At 38.9% G+C, this 14,243-nt stretch overlaps 1 protein-coding gene across 6 annotated transcripts in view; it reads right to left on the bottom strand.

Annotated features, from left to right (window-relative positions):
• The window catches only part of LOC309677149 (protocadherin alpha-C2-like), a gene marked incomplete at its 5' end in the record, with an annotated part of 101,543 nt that overhangs the window by 67,495 nt on the left and 19,805 nt on the right, over positions 1–14,243 (bottom strand). The window lies entirely within an intron of this gene.

The raw sequence follows: 14,243 nt of genomic DNA on the forward strand, positions 1-14,243 counted from the left end.
TCTGCCAGAACAGTGCTGCAGCTGCTTATTCCTCCCTATTAGTTCTACCACACTTAACCCTTTTTTTACTTCAGTCCCCACACTTGTTCCACATCTTTCTTTCCTTCCTCCAGCAGTTTCTTTGTTAGCATCTCCAAGTCACGTCCCAGCTTTCTCTCTTCCTCCTGCCAGTTCTGATCCAGCTTCCTTAAAATGCATAATATTCACCAACACTTAGCTTATATTTGGTATTTCATTTTGATACATCTCTAAATACTTCACAAAGAAGGCGTCAGCACGACTGACATAAATTTACAATGGGAAAATGACTCACAGTGGCAGGACACATCAAGGCCATGCAGGAGAATAAAGAATACATCCTGTCTGTCTCCCACAACCCAGTTCAGTGCTCTGCTCCTGGGATCACTTGATCTCCTCCCGTACAGTGCATTTCTACACATTCTGCACTGAAATTCGGGATCCTCCCCTTCCCTGCACCTTAGTCTGAATTGTGCAGTGGGGCTTTTTGCTCCCGTCTTCCTGTTCTCAGCTCCAGTCTCAGCCCCAACTTTGGTCTGGGCCACAATCATAGAACTGCAAATATAAGAAGTCCTGCCAGCTCTTGGCTGAAGCAGGGCTCTGTGTTGGCAGGACTCAGAGGGAACTGAGCTTTCCAGCTCTTGCAAGTATCTACCAAGTACAGCGAACAAGAATTTCTCAAAAGCTTGTAACTCAGCCAACCTTAGCAGATCTTAATGGCTATCAAACATGACACAAAAGCCACTTCACGATAAACATCAAGTCCTTTTCCCCAAAATATACTTCAGTAAGACTTTCAAAGGAAAGATCAGACACATTTTTATCATCGGCAAAAATAATATTTTTCACTACCCTCAGTCTGAGGAATGACTAAATTGTTCAAACTTGTCTAAGAGGCAATGCCCAGGTCACACATATCACCACCCTGAGAGACTAGAGGGTTTTATAACAAATAGCATCAGACCAGTTTCACAGTAAGCCTGAAACACTGAGAGGTTTTCATTCATTCAATAATGGACAGAGATGGAAATATAGAAGTCCATAGTTCCAAGATAACCAACTGCAATTGCTGATATGAAACAAAAAAAAAAAAAAAAAAAACAAAACAAAAAAAAAAAGAGTAATTTGAAAGTTGCTCATACTGCTGAATTTCCTTCCATCTGTTACTGGGGTGACAGAGTTTTCTTCAGATGGCACATTAACCTACCCTTTGGTTTAAGCAAAATGTCCCCAATATAAACAATATAGGTTTGCTACTAGAAGTAAATTCATTTTGAACACAAGATGCTACTATATAATCACCACTGTCCAGTTTCTTGTATTTTGAAAAAGTCCTTTTGTAAGATTAGTATTACATTAAAAATGCATGATATTAAGTGACTCAACACTACTTATAATAGTAACTAAAAAGTGTCCTTCAAGCAAAACATTTTTATACACCAAATTCTCCCAGCTTTATTGGAAGCCAACCAGGCTTGAGCACAAGTAGCAGCCAAACCTGTACTTGAAACAGTCTAATTGTACAGAATCAGGATGGATAAAGAGGATAATTCTGCTACCTCAGTGGATGTGGCTGGAAGCCCTTGGTGTAGAGAAATAAAATATATTATGAAATAATGTAATATACACTTGTTTGGGATTTTTAATGCATTTTAAATAACCACAAGTTATGGAAATTTTCCAGAGTGCACATGAAAAACCTTTATGCCAAGACTATGAATTATTTAGAGCCAAAGTATTCTTTTTTTTTTTAACAAAAAAGAAAAAATGTGGTGATGTTTTTAGGAGAAAAAAAAAAAACAAACAAACCAAACCAAACAAACAAAAAAACTCACAAAAAAAAACCCCACACCACAACAAAACCATAGCTATTGTAGCTGCTTCTGCAACTTCTGTTTGAACATGACTTCCTTCCCAGCTGATTCTGTGGAATGGAACAGGGACATTTAAAGGTATCTTCGGCTTTTTCAGTGTTTTGGACAGGCATGACATGGAATCCAAGATTCCCAAAAGTCCTCCGACTCCAGAAGGAAGTGCTAAACAAATTATCATCTCCATTCTCTAATGGGAGAATAACATCAACGGTAGTCCTGAAATTCCGCAAGCTGTCTAATCTTGAATACGAGATCCAATGTAAACATTAAACTTCTCAATTTTTCTTATAATCATGTAATCTCAGGTAAGAATCCCCTGTGAAGAGATGGACAATAAAGCTGCGAGGTGAGGTGAAATATGCTTGCAGGTGCTCAAATGTTTCTTTCTTTCCCCCACATACACTTTGCGCTTTTAACAATCTTGTGGTCAGTAGTACAATGAATGAATAAATTCTGATGAAATTAAATAGAATCCTGATTGCAAATAGCTAAGTAAGCATTCAAAAGGGCATTACAAGGGAAATTTATGGATGGCATTATAATTTCATATTTTAAATGAGATTTATGTATTATTCTAAAAACCTCCTTGCTATCTGACAGAAAGAAAAAGGAATAAAAACTCCTTACAGGACCCCAGTTTGGAAGGAATAGGGCAGTTGCCACCATCACAGATAGGTAGCTCTCAGCTGGTATCAACGATACAGTGCAGGCATAGATCTAAGTAGGCAAAAGTTCGTTTTTAAAGTATTAACAAATATTTCCAGTAAACTGAATTTTACATTAAATCAGAATTATACTTAATCTAAGTCCACCAGAAAAACAAACAAACAAACAAACAAACAACAAAAAACATTTCTCTCTTGTTCTTTTATTTTACTGGCGTTTCTAATCTGGCAGGTATATCTACCCCGTTAATTTGTCTGCCTCTTTAGCACTGCTTTCAACAGTTCACAAAACATCATCCAGGAGGAGCAAAACTCATTAACATAACGTATCCTTTCAAATCACACCATATGAAAGACAGAGAAGGACAACGAAGCTGTTGAGGGGTCTAGAGCACAAGTCTTATGAGGAGCAGCTGAGGGAACTGGGGTTGTTTAGCCTGGAGAAAGGGAGACTGAGGGGAGACCATAATGCTCTCTACAGCTACCTGAAAGAGAGGTGGGGGTTGGTCTCTTCTCCTAAGTAACAAGCGATAGGACAAGGGGAAATGGTCTCAAGTTGTGCCAGGAGGTTTAGGATGGATATTAGGAAAAAATTCTTTACCAAAAATGCTATCAAACATCAGAACAGGCTGCCCAGGGCAATGGTGGAATCACCATCCGTGGAGGTATTTAAAAGACATGTAGACATGGTACTGAGGAACATGGTTTAGTGGTGAATCTGGCAGTGTTAGGTTGATGGTTGGACTCGATCTTAAAGTTCCCTTCCAATCTAGATGATTCTATGATTCTACATATGAAAACTGACATTTATTTTAATCAACTTCCTGATGACATTCATCATTGCTTTCATCAAACAATGACCAGTCTAAATGATGGTGTATAATCCCTTTCCATGAATTTTACTTTGGTGCTACAGTTACTAATAGGTTCAAAACAGAGTAACAGTGAGTTTTGCAGCAGAAAAAATATAATTTGAAAGGTGAAGTAGGATTTGAGCTACAGATTCTTATATAGTAAACCACAAACTAATAGCTGCAGTAAAGCCATTTCCACAGCTTCCCACTGAATCAGGATACTACACCATGGAGCAACTCTCCGCTGTTTACAGTTATCCTAGAACCTTGTGCGCACACAACCAACAGCTGTTTCAACTCTGTCACCAGGCTCATCATTTCTATAGTGCAGTTTTATCTATGGAACCCTTATTTTATAAGGGAAGAGAGAGAGAGAAGAAAACTAAAATCTTCTCAATTATCCTTAGCCTACATATAGCTGAGTTGTAAAGGTAAGACCTGGGCTTCTTGTGGGAGATGAATTATTAGCATAAATGCTTTCTAAGAAATAGTTTTTCCATTGGAGAAAAAAAAAAAAAAAAAAAAAAAGATTCTTTCAGAAAAGAACTCAAGATTGCAGTCAAAAGTAATTTTGACTGGTTTAGACACCCAAACTTTCCCCGAAAGCTTGGTATGTGGGGTTTTTATTTCATGCTTGTCTGGCAAAGCAGAGCTTCCTAAACCTGTGTTACCTGAGTAACTCCACTGTCCAGTTGCAGCTGGAGACAGCTGAGTACAATCTAGCATTAGGATCCACAACAGGGGATGCCACCAGCTATGCATTTGACAGGGAAGGAATTCAGGTGTTTTGGCATGATTTTCATCTCTTTCACAGTGGGATTTGAGCATCTATTGGGAAATTTACAGCAGTTTCAGAACTCCTCTAAACACCTCAGCACAGGTTTTGAAAATGGAGTAAAGCATCATTTATGAAAAGGCCAAAACAACTTTGAAATGTTTACATTTTGCCACAGTTCAAAGGATCACAGAAAAAAAATTAGGGTGGAAAGGACCTCAGGAGTCTCTACTTCAACCTCCTACTCAAAGGGAGGAGGGTTAACCTGACAGGTAGATTAGATTGCTCAGGACCTTTGTCCAGTCAAGTTTTGAGTACTTCTAGGGATGGAGGTTCCAGCACCTCCCTGGGTCCTATCCCTGGGTTGCAACACTCTCACAAGGAAGAATTTCTCCCTCGTGTCTAGCAAGGACATGACCAAGGACCATTTCTTCTCTTTCTATCACTGCAATGCCCATTAGGTAGCAGAAAACTACTGCTAATTCCCACCTCATGATTTGTTGTTGTTGTTGTTGTTTTGGGGTGGGTTTTTTTGGTGTGTGCATGTTTGTTGTTTTTTATTTGTTGGGATGTTTTTTCCCCCCATTCAAGTTTAACTCTAATATTGGCTGTTTTACTAGTACCTAAATTTCCTACATTAAAGGATATTGGCCCCATATCCTAGATGATAATACAAACAATACAAAAAGAGAACCACTTGGTGATGAACTATTAATTCATACAACAGGGACTTACATCTCCAGGGCTCAATGGTTCAATTCGGATTTATCCAAAAACATCTATCTCCTCTTTCAGCAGCTTGAGTGAAGAAAAGCTTTTTCATGAGACATAACATTGCAGTAGTAAAGGGCCTCACCAGATGAAGAGCTCCAAAATGATAATTTTCAGCATGGATTTGTATTCTACAGCTATGTTCTGACCGTGATCAAACTGGCATCTTTCCATATTCTGCATTAGCTCAGGTTAATTTTTCTTGTAGTTTTTCAAATGAAGTGAGACGCATTAAAGAGATTGAATGCCTTGTAGAGAAGCGTGATGTTGTAAAAGATAAGACAGGAACTCGCTAATTCCAATCCCTAGACAAATATATAATAAAATTAAAACAAAGATGAAAGCGCAAATAGCAGTCCTAAACCAACAACCCAAAATCTTTTGAAGGTATTCCAGCTGGCAACTCAGATTAGACAACTCATTTACTAGGATGATTTTACTTCACCAGTCCAAAAAAGAGAGACAAGGTGGCAGTTATATTTCCTCTGACTGGAAGGAAGAAATCACTTTCTTTTTCCACCAGATTTCCTTCCCACCAATAACATATTGAAAACAAATGGCTTTGGAGTTTGATTATCTCTAGTGTATTCATGACTGCCCAACAATAACAACAACAAACAAACATCACCATAAAAAAAAGAGACACAAAACAAAACCCCAACAACAATAAACACCCCCCAACAACAACGATAAAAAAAAAGCCAAACAAGGGAAACATTCATTTGAAGGAATATATATCTATACGCACACACAAACAAATTGATAGAGGTCATGCTCCACGAGTCTAGGATTCTACAAAGAAGAAAGCATGTTCTGTCCAAAAAAAGATCCCCCAAAGTACATGCAAACAAAAATTGATTCTCATCGAACTCTATGAAGTGGGATGTTTCAGATAAGATCTATGGTGCCAAGGAATTTCTACAGACAGATAATCATCTCACAGAGTACCAAGTTGCTAAAAACTTTTGTTATATTAACCCATTCCCCCCCAGCCTCCACTGTGCTAATTCTGATTGAGCAATAAATATCTAGGAACATTGCTTTTTATAGACCAGCACAGTTGGTTGGTGTTGTAGGTGGCAACATGAAACCCAACAGTTTTCCTAAATCCCATGACTTTGAAATGGCCTGTCTAATTTAGTTATTATTATCTCAACTATGATAAACCAAAGGCTTAAACTTGTTAAGTCTAAAAAAAAAAATAAAAATCTCTGCAATCCTCATGCATTTCCCCACACTTTAGCAACATCTATCTCATGCTTGCAGCCCAGCACACCCTCATCACCAGGAACTACCTATGGGTATTTTATCCACCAGGAAACTTACTAGAAATTATACTCCACATCCCAGAAGTCACACCTTTTCTCCATCATCATCACACAGCTCTGGTAGGGCACACCCAGCACATTCCGCCATTAAGGACAACACAGAATCACAGACTGATTGAGGTTGGAAATGACCTCTGGAGGTCATCTTGTCCAACCCAAGCAGGGCCAAGTAAAGCAGGTTGTCTGTGACCATGTCCAGATGGCTTCTGAATATCTCCAAGGATGATGGAGACTCCACAAACAGCCTGGGAAATGCCAGTGTTCAGCATCCTCACAGTAAAAAACAAACAAACAAACAAACAAACCAACCCCCAAAAAAACCAAACAACAAAAAAACCCCAAACATACATATATACACACACACATATATTTCCTATGCTTAGACAGGAACTCCTCTTTTCCTCTCACTGAGCAACGGTGAAAAGAGCCTGGCTCAGTCTTCTTTACACCCTCCCTTCAGGTATTTACATAAATTAATGAGATCACCCCCGAGCCTTCCCTTCTCTGGGCCAAACAGTCCCAGTTCTCTCCATCTTTCCTCATGAGAGATGTTCCGGTCCCTTAGTTATCTTAGAATTTCTTCATTGGACTCTCTCCAGTAGCTCCATCTCTCTCTTGTATTGGAATTCATGGAGTCTTACAAAGTTAGAAGACTAAAATCAGGCTTCTATTGAAATGTCTTTGTGTCTGAACAGTATAGGCCTGATCACAACCCTGTGAATTTAATTCCATGCAATGAAAATTGCTTTAACCATAAGGACACCGTGCCAATCTCCAAAATAGCTACTGACTAGAAGGTAGACCCTAATCTAAAATACATTCCTGAGACACAATGGAAACAGCTATGTAGTTCAAAAGATGAAGAGCCCATTCTGCTGTAAAACTTATTTGCTTGGCTTCTGCCCCCTACAAAGGAACTGGAAAAGGATGAGGAATAGCACAAAACTTTTTGGAACCAACAGCCTCAGGTTTCATGTACGAACATCATAAGCTTTCATTCTGCAGACTGATCATGCAAAAAATATTTGACTTTGAGAAGGCAGCTTTTGCAGAACAAGAAAGAAATTAAAAGCCACTAAGGTGTCAAGGCCCATCAGGCTAGGACAAGCCCAGGAGGAGATGGAAGAAACAACAGATCAAAATATTAAAATAATTCCTTTGGAGAAGAAAGAATACAGAGAACAAAAATGTGTTCGTTTCCCTTGGAGAGACTGCTCAAAGACTAGAGTACAGACCTTTTCTTTATTTCTTAACCTACCTTCTTTCTCAGATATTTATTTTCTACTTGCCACACTTGTCAAATTTGCCCTTTTTTTTTTTTTTTCCTCCAAATGCCTCTGATAGCATCAAATCTTTGAGTTGTTGCCCTGCCATTTTCTTTGTCTTACAAGTCTCAACGGAATATCTTAATTCCCATGTGCCTGCTTGCCTCCCTTTTCAATTCTGGTGTTGGATTTTGTTGCTGTTCTTTTGATTAATTGTGACTTCAAATAGTCCTCAGCAAGTCACACTCTTAGCAAAATTCCTTTTGCTACATTGAAACAAGCTAACTTTAACCGTAATCCCAAAACTACATAGCATGAACACTGTTATATTGGGCCACACTAAAAGCCCAGCAGCCTCTCTCCAACAGGATACAGAGGATGCACAGCCCAATAGTACAAAAAAATGGCATACGCAGACCAAGCACCCCCTTGAGTCACCATCCCATCTTATGACAATAAATCTGTATTTCCCCTCTATTTTCAATATCTTGAGTGTGATGTTCACTATGTGAAAAATTACTCTGAGGGAACAGAAATTGCTGTCACCAAGCCAGAACTAAAATGCAGCATCCTCAAATGAACACTACCTGATTTCCATCACAGGTTTCTTAAAGAACTGACAAATAAAAGCATAGGATTGAGGAGGTTTTGTTTTGGTTTGGGTGGGGGTTTTTGATGTTTTTTTAAGATAAACCTGCGAATTCTGGAGTAGAATGATCAGATTAGAGAAAAGCAAGTGCAGTACCTGTAATTTAGGATGATAAAATCCAGCCTATGTGACCACAAGCCCAGTAGCCTGCCTGCTTGGACAAACATTTGGAGGCAGGAATAAATGACAAATGAAGGTACACTGAAAAGGAAGGAAAATTCTCATAGATTTATCAAACATAACTATTTGCTAGACTGGTCTTCAGTTCTCTTGAATGAAAACACAAACTGAAATTCACCTCATCTATTCTGATTTCAGTAAAACAGTCAATACAGCTCTCCACTGAAAAGTTTAACTATGGCACAGAAGTTGGACTATTCTAACAACAATTGAGAAAGACAACAATATAGCATCATTCACTCCAGGAACAACTTGACACCTGTCACAGAAATGGATGCCCTGTAATAATTCAAAGAACACACTCCCATAGGGTGCTACTTATATCAACTAGTTTCAGTCATTTAAAAGTTGTGCATCTAGACATAATCTAGACATAGCACTGAGACTAAACTCAGAAGATGAACAGAATGAGTTGCTCTCAGTAGGTGGCTATAACTTTCTAACATCTAAGGTTCAAACATCAGGCATTTAGATGGGTGAAGCTAGCCAGAAGAACCGCTATGTTGGGATCCAACCTTCCCCCATCCACCTCTAACCCAAGTAAGTTCTGCAATAATACTTACGTGACTGATCAATCTATATATTAGAACCATGGAGAAGGCAACCGCCATCCTAAGACATATCAGGTGATGTATTCTCTATCCCCTGGACAGGGAAGTATTCCTATCACTGTGTAGGAGGCCCTTTGTCTGAGATATTAAATATAATTCTGGTCACATATTTGCAATAAGTATATATCCACAAAGGAAGAACAACTACAGAGAATAGATGTTAGCATGATCAGACAAGATGCCTGTGAGCCAGCAATGTGCCCTTGTGGCCAAGAAGGCCAATGGCATCCTGGGGTGCATCAAGAAGAGTGTGGCCAGCAGTTTGAGGGAGGTCATCCTCCCCCTCTACTCTGCCTTGGTGAGGCCGCACCTGGAGTACTGTGTCCAGTTCTGGGCTCCCCAGTTCAAGAAGGAGAGGGAACTGCTGGAGAGGGTGCACCATAGGGCTACCAAGATGATTAGGGGACTGGAACACCTCTCTTATGAAGAACGACTGAAGGAATTGGGTCCCTTTAGTCTGGAAAAAAGACAGTTGAGGAGGGACCTGATCAATGCTTATAAATACTTAAAGGGTGGGTGCCAGGAGGATGGGGCCAGGCTCTTTTCGGTAGTGCCCAGTGACAGGACAAGAGGTAACGGGCACAAACTTGATTATAGGAAGTTCCACCTAAACATGAGGAGGAACTTCTTTACCTTGAGGGTGGCAGAGCACTGGAACAGGCTGCCCAGGGAGGTGGTGGAGTCTCCATCTCTGGAGACATTCAAAACCCGCCTGGACGCGTTCCTGTGCAACCTGCTCTAAGGTGTCCCTGCTCTGGCAGGGGAGTTGGACTAGATGATCTCCAGAGGTCCCTTCCAAACCTATGATTCTATGATTCGAAGTGCAGAGGTAACCTTAGAAAAAAGACTGAGAGAGGTTGATTTGTTTAGCTTAGTCAAACAGAGCCTAAGAAAAGATGTGGTTGCTTTCTTCATGGAAAGCAAGCCCCAAAGAGGGAAAATAACTATATATACTAAAAGGACATTGCTGGCACAAGAACAAATGTCTACAAATTCACAGCAAGTAGCTGTTGACAGGATGGCAAAAAATTATTTTCAAGCCTTAGAGAAATAACTTTCCAATAGGAATAATGGGCACAACCTAGTGAATTCTGTGAGTAAAATTAGTATTTTTACAATTAAAAATTAGATGTTGATTTTGAAGATTTAAGATTAAATGGTGGCTGATATAGGAAAAGACTGAACTTGATCCAAATTGTATTTTCTTGTTCTATGCTTTCATAGAAGAATTACTACTCATATCTACCCTCCCTCAGCCCAGGTCACCATACAATCTCATTCTTCCCTGCCCATCGTTGCCTTTGCTTTATGCCCCTCCAAATACAGTCACATGCCCTCAAGCCCTTTGTCTCAAGCTACTCCTTCTGTCACCCTCCCTTCCATCACCTCTGAAAATAACACTCCAAGGTAGACCTCAGACAAGCAAGGTTTCAGCCCAGGCATTTGTAGCCTTTCCTGGACACAGTGTTCTTTTGTTGAACATTGGAGCTGCATCCTTCTTTGCAAAAGGTAATCGGCATGGTCAGAAAGAGAGAAATCTACAAAAATCTACCTTGCTGAATTTTCTTTGATCATCACTCTTTCTAGGATTTTCTTGGCCTGACCCCAAGAGTGACTTCTGTAGCCAAGAAATCTGCCTACATAACTGAATTTTTACAATTTGGGCATAAGACTGCTGGTTCTGGGCAGGTTGTTATCAGCACAGACAGAAATAATTGGGAAGGTGCTTCACACTTACACTGGGCTGTTATGGGGGTTGCTCCCATCAGAACGAGATGCAGGGAGGGCTTGCTCACATGGCTGGTCTTTACTTGTGCAAGTAAGTGAACGATGCTTAGCCTGCAGCAGTTCAGCCTAGATTGCATGCCACTGTCTCAATGTAAGTGCATTTTTGTCGCTGGAAATGCACGCCACATTGCGCAAAATGATTCCACTCCTATTACAGTTTAGCAAGAAAGAGTCTCCATTGCTAGGTTTGTGTCTATTTTTGGATGTAACCTAAATATTGAATGTCAGATCACAGAGAGGTGACTACTCTCTGAATGTAGAAATATCTTACAGGCCTTTTGCATAGCACAATGAACAACGCAAGCAAACAAAAGAACTGTAACAATCCATGGTCACATCACGATCCCAGAAATACTCAGTGAACTACTGCGTACTTTAGTAATCCCACTAGCACCTGTGTCTCTAATAGCACAGTCACATAGCTGCATAACATGCTTTTCACTTAGCTGACACTTATGCTACATTGCAGAAAGACACAGCAAAATACTGAGCAACACAATTGCAGTTTACTATACTGCTATTATGGCCATACATAGTTCTATTTTTAGCTTTAACCTAAATAGAAGATGTATACAAGAACAAAAGGGTCTTGTGTGTCTGCATATGTAAAAATCATTCAAGCCTATGGTTTAATTCAGTAGGAAAAGACGACCAAGAATAAAGAAGCTAACCTGAATTTTTAAAACATATTTAACTTCTGGAATTTCAATTACCTTTTGGTATATGTAGATTTTTTTTTTTGTCTTCCACATACCAAATACTGTAATCACCCTCCTCAATTAAAAAAAAAATAAAATAATTAGGGATATTTAAGTTGTGCTAAAATTGCAATTTTGGAGTTGTTTCCAGTGCCTTGAATTATAAGTATGGAGTTGCTCCCAGTGCCTTTAAAATATTTGATGCTTTCTTTTTGTTACATTTATATTCTTAGGGAGCAACACAATGATCCCTTCTCAGAAGTTCAAAGGATCACTTATGTTTATATTTTTAACTCCAAATGAGTTAGTCTGAAAGCACTTAAAGACATAATTTAGTCAACACCCAAACTTAATTTTTTTTTAAATGAAATTTCTATTGGTAAACACTGAAAAACTATAATCCTCTCATTTTAACATAAGTAAAAATATTCCTCACTAATAAAGTGACTGTGATCTTTCTGCACAGAAATCATATTTAAGTCCACAGGGATTTGGACTAAGGAACAGTTTTCAAGAATGAATGACAGTTCTCTTTCCTACCTCAGGTGACTGGAAACTATTTTCCAAGTAACTCCAACATAATTATACTTTATTTTAAATCTTGGTGAATCTAAAGCATGTACAGAAATGAAAGTACAGAAACTGCAGCTTCTGCCCACCCCTGATTATTTGAATAATAATGCTATTTTAATAACTTGCAAATTTTGCAAGAAATACGTAAATTGTATACATACACATACATGTCTGTACATATACATAGTTGATTCTTCATTATACTAGCCACTGTAATCATCAGCACCAAATTAATAATAACTGGCATAATTTTGTTTCTAAGGGTAGATGAGTTTTCACAGTCTCTGCCTCTGCTCCCCTACTCAACTCAACTAATGCAAAGCCTTTGGACTTCCCACGTAGGTCACATCTATGGTTACCCATCTCTGCCTGTTAGGAACTAAGGAAATAAAATTGCCAAAGATGACATCCGAGATTTATTTTACCCGCTGTCAAAAGCTCCTAAAAAGGTGTCTCATATTTCAAGTTTAAAAATTCATCTGAATGACTGGAATATAGTGAGATGTAATAAGATACATTTTGGTTGTTCTCATTACAGAGATCAGGGATACTTTTGCATTTTTACTATTATTCAGTCCATTAATGTGTTGATAACCTGAGTTTCAAGATCTTGCTCAATAGGAACACAAAAATTACTTGTGCAGAGGGTTTTTTTGTATCACCTTTGTTACAGAAATTTTGCAGTTCTGAACTACTCACCAGCCAAGGATCAGCCCCCAAGACACTGTCAGTGTTCTTGCAGACATCTTCTGAGTTAAGAGGTTGCCAAAAAGGTTTTTGACTCCCCATTACAATGGTTCTAACTCAGCTTTTTTTTTTTTTCCAGATCCTCAAAATAATCAATGACATTCCCAAAGTACACCTATGCATCAGGTACAAATTCTTCTCTGCATACTGCCACTGCTATTTTCCTGGACTCTACAATTTCTTACTGAAAGACACTGATACTTCTGCTTTTGCAAGATTTATTCCAACCCCCACTTTGCATAGTGAGAGACATGTGCAACACTCTGCCACTACAGAGAACAGAACTTAAAACCGATTAGGACTTTGGTTAAATACTAGGTAAACCACCATGAGTATATCAAATATTTGAGAAAAGATCTTTCCTTGCCAGCAAGATTTACGTGGAAAAGATGTTCAGAAAATAGTGAGGGGAAGAAAAACCCACAACCCAATTTCACCTTGCCAACAGATAAATAAGAGAAGGCATAATAAACTAATCACATAGTTAAGAGCAAATCAGTGGTCTTTTCTAGAACAAGGGAAAACTTACTAAAAATCACTACTTGGAAATTCAAGAGTTATAAAAGGAAGTGTTATATAGCTGAATACGTATTCAATTATCCAAAGACGCTGCTGAAGATACCCTTACATCAAGGTTCAAAATATGAGCTGGCCATTTACATGTATTTAAAGGTATAATAATGATTTCAAAAATTAAAATAAACATAATGGTTCCAGACTTAGGACAACCTCTAATAATTGTAAATTAGGATAAAAACAACTGCAGGAAGCAGATTATACCATGTCTGTCTAACATAGGTTCTTACATTTGCCTTAGAAACATCTGGAATAGCTTTTACTACAGAGTACTGACCTAGACAGAACCAACAGTGGTTAGTTTCCGTTATGCACACTAAGGAAATTTGACAGTCAGCAGGCCAAACATCTCAAAACTTCACAAAAATATAAAGACAACTCACAGCACCTTTTGAAAATACAAGTGCTGTTTTTCATTTAAGAAAACTGAATCTTGGACAAGTGACCCAGCAGATCAGACCTGCAGACATATCCCACCTTGTAGCCCTACGCTGCGATCACTGTAAGATATTCTCTCCTGCAAAGTCACCCATCACAGTACTGACAAGAAACTGGCTTGTTCAGAGGCTCAGACGAGAATTATTTTTGATTCATAATACCTATGGATTGCTTGGAAATACAGATAAGCACTACAAATTACATTTCATGAAGAGTTGCTAGATGTTGAATTCCTGTTATGCCGCCACAGGCTTACCTTGGGCATTGTAAACCATCATCTTGGCTCAGTAGACTACTCGCCCCTCAATGAAAAAAATCTCAGGATTGGGGGTGGGAGGGGAATAATTACAGTGTAGATGAGAACCACCCATGGATTAGAAACTTGCATGGACTCTTATCATGCCCCTACTTAGCTATCTGAAGACAATGGCTT

The sequence above is a fragment of the Vanellus vanellus genome, assembly GCF_965231255.1.
Source record: "Vanellus vanellus genome assembly, chromosome: 13".
Classification (NCBI taxonomy): Eukaryota; Metazoa; Chordata; class Aves; order Charadriiformes; family Charadriidae; genus Vanellus; species Vanellus vanellus.